Genomic DNA, 3,741 nt, shown 5'->3' on the forward strand with positions numbered 1-3,741 from the left:
CAGAAATTAGATTCTTCAACTTGTGAAACGTCTGGAGGTTAAAACCTTTCTGCATGTTATTAGAGATGGGGATTTTTTTTGCAAAGGTTTTAGACGCTTCTTATATCTAAAAGATAATAAGTATATGTTTTAGATATACTAAAATAGTTCTCAGTGAAACATCTTTAGGCTGTTGTAGGGTTTCATAATATCCATCATATAAGGCTTCTTTGTTTGTGTGCTTGTTGATTTATCCGAATAATTTTAGTTAAATATTTTAAGATATCGCAAATAACTTTATTTGGGTTAGTGAATATATCATGTACTATATCATATATATCTTGCATCTAAATCGAACTAAACAGTGGCATGGCATTTAACGTACTTCGAGCTCCGAATTCTCTACGGAACCGCTCGGCATTGCCGAAGTTACGCTAAACACAAATCCAAAATGGTGCACACCATATATATGCATAAAAAATACACTAGCATGAGCAGAACACACCCTGTTCGTGCGAATGGAAACGAGCTGCGTTCTTGATAAAAAAATTCTTAATACATTTTGTAAAAGATAAAAAAAAAACAAGTTACGACTAGTAAACATTGTTTATTTTTGCAAAGATTAAGATGTGATGTCATTATGCTAAAAGATAGTAACATACAATGATAATGATTATTTTGATGATAGTAATTATAATCATATATCAGAAACCATTGAATTATTAAAAGTGTTAGTCTTACTTTTGGATTTTTAAGTTCATATTTAGCCTACAGGAGCTTGGAGACTTCCATCATTTTTCTGAAACTTAACTCACTCATCAAATCATCCCAAAGAATAAAACAAAGCTGATAAGCAGAATTAAGCATAGAGTCTACTAGTGGCCAGTATTCTCGACGAATTTTACGAACAACACGCATGAAGGGAGTCGACATGTTCGGATTCTCTTTCACGTGTGTTACACAATATTGTGTGTTCAGCAAATGTTACTACATTTCAGAGATTCTAATCTTTCTGAGGGTCGCGAGTTCAATCCCATCACCGAACACGCTCGCCTTTTCATCCTTGAGAGCGTTATAAGATGACGTTTAATTCTACTGCTTCGATTAGAGTAGCACAAGAACTGGCAATTGGTGGAGTTGACTAGCTACCTGTATCACTTATAAATTATAATTATATTACCAATATTAAGACTCTTTACTAAGAAATCAACCACACTGGATATAACGGTACATATCTCTTTAACAAAGGATTTCCACTCGCATATACATATCAAGCTGTTTTTATTCTGTAGTAAATGCTTTAACTTTTATACGAATCATAGTATTTATATCATTACGAGCTACATTTACACTCAGTCTATAACATATTCTTGAGCACATATATAATATTATCAAATTTTTGTTTTTTCAATATAAATATTTAGTGACTGAAGAAGTATACTTACAAAGGTGTAACTAAAACAACTAACAAATGGAAATAAAGAGGTTTTTGTTTGTTTGTAGTTAAGCGCAAAGTTACACAATGGACAATCTGTGCTGTGCCTACCACGGGTATCAAAGCCCAGTTTTTAGAGTTATGTTCCTTCAGACTTACCCATGAGCCACTTGGTGCAGGATAGTTGGTTGTTACGCATACAAAGTTTAAAACACAGTATTACTAACTTTTCGTCTTGCTTTACAAATATCGCTTTTCCAATAAATATAACCTATATTTTATATCATCCAGAAAATGAACTTGCTATGCTTACCTACTGGAAGGAGTCACTTGAACCGTACTTGCACGTCTTCTTGAGAAGAAACGATGACTTTATGGCTTCATTGTCTTCAGTTCTTTGTTCTTATTGGTTAAACCACGCCTATGCAAAGTGATACGGAGACGTGACGTCACAGAACTTCGGTAAGTGTGAGGTCACTATTGAAAAAGACATTACAGTTACAAAAGGGATTTCTAATTGATCACTCTGGTGTCAAGACCCATATTCGCTAACATAGTATAGCAATCACAAGTAATTAGTATATCTGGTGTGAAATTACGACGCTGGTGTGAGTTGATACTCTAACCTGACAAATCCATTTATCTGCAATTACCTGGAGCGAGTAGCCGCTGTGAGATCTATTTTATTAGTTGGTTCTGTTTGTAACTGAGTGCTAAAGACTGAATGGGAAACATCATAATCACATAAGACAACAATATATATACAATAAACAATAATACTGAAAATACTTGGTATTATCAACTGTGTTATAGTTTCTTTTATGATAGTTTCTATAAAACGTTAAACAAAGAAACTAAATATTCAACTAATATATATTTATTCGGAACTAGAATTTGCCATATTAGCTAAAAATCTTAAAGTTTGTTCTTAACTTACCCTTAAAACGCCCTTCTTTCTTGATTACGTTTTTACTTTTTTATGAGTAAGGTAAGACCAATCTTTTATACTTTAAATTAATTCAGTTAGCAGATGAATAATTTATTTTATCTACTAGTGTGCAAATAATAACAATAGTTAGCTGATTTGAGACAATAAATAAAATTACGTTGTGAATATAAATATATTAATCCCTTGCTTATCTTTTTCTATGGAGAAGTTTATTGTTGTAAAACCAAGAAATGCACCGAACACACTATTTTTTCCAATGGCACTTTAATTAAGACAATGGGGATTTTGTAAGTAGTATGCTTATTGGCTTTAGAGCACAAATTCTAAGTGATGAAATTCAAATCACGCTCGATGTTGATGTATATTGATGATTTGAATTGTTTTATGATTAATGTTAAGAAAGAACAAATACATTTTATGAACATCTATAATCTCCAGCATGGCACTGTGTAAAAGTTTAAACAAATGCAAGTAAAGTCCAGTAAAGTAAAGTAAATAATGGCTGGAGACGGCTTAAACGGTCTCAAAGTGGGTTCCTCGTCATCGAAAAGTAAAGTAAACAGAAACCTACACAATGGGCTACCTGCGTTTTTTTAACCGCGAGTAATCGAACCCAGGATTTTAGCTTTGTAAGTCCATAAACTTAACGCTGACTCATTGGGGACTTATATAGTCACAGAAACTATTTCTGTGAAAACGATAATAAAAGATCGGACAGAGTTCTGCTGTACAATATTGCAAGTCCAGATGGACCTAGCAAGATTAAGAATACTTGATTAAAATTACGATTAGAAAACATATTTAAAGATACTAATATTTTGTCTCTTTCAAGAAATCCAAAACATGTTAATTATGAATAAGTCTACCCTACTTTAAGATGCTACTCTGATGGCTTCACACAGATTTTTTAGGAGTTTCTGCGCTGATGTAGCAATTCTATTTTGATAAGTTTATTGGAACTTACCATACATCTCTATTACAAATATATATATATTGCTAAGAACTTATTAGATACACGTAAATTATTTTCACATATTGTATAGAAGGAATAAACTTGTAAAATAAGGTTGGAAGAACGCAATGTTTATTTAATATTTTTTAAGACTAAATTGCTTCGTGAACTTTGTCTTTTCTCGCGTATAGCAAACTCACCGCTGAGAGGCAAGAGAGAGGACTCCGTACGCTTGGGATATAGTGTTGTGAAATGAAAACCTTGTAAGGTTGTTCCAATGATGGCGTGCTGGTATTTTGGGAATATTAGGTAACCGTTACTCTGACTAGATACCTAAAGTATTTAAGAGATTAGCAGTATGCAATCAATAAATAACAGATCTAGGCTTAGTCCTGTTATTTCATTATATCAAACTATATATAATTC

General features: G+C 32.6%; 1 protein-coding gene across 1 annotated transcript in view; it reads right to left on the reverse strand.

Annotated features, from left to right (window-relative positions):
• The window catches only part of LOC106460212 (membrane-associated transporter protein-like), a 21,737-nt gene extending 19,966 nt beyond the window's left edge, over positions 1-1,771 (reverse strand). The window contains exon 1 of the mRNA XM_013919896.2: positions 1,728-1,771. The gene's annotated coding sequence lies outside the window, so the exon portion shown is untranslated. The remainder of the gene's footprint in view (positions 1-1,727) is intronic.
• Between the last annotated feature and the right edge of the window lie 1,970 nt (positions 1,772-3,741).

This window comes from Limulus polyphemus, unplaced genomic scaffold (genome assembly GCF_000517525.1).
Source record: "Limulus polyphemus unplaced genomic scaffold, Limulus_polyphemus-2.1.2 Scaffold729, whole genome shotgun sequence".
NCBI lineage: Eukaryota > Metazoa > Arthropoda > Merostomata > Xiphosura > Limulidae > Limulus > Limulus polyphemus.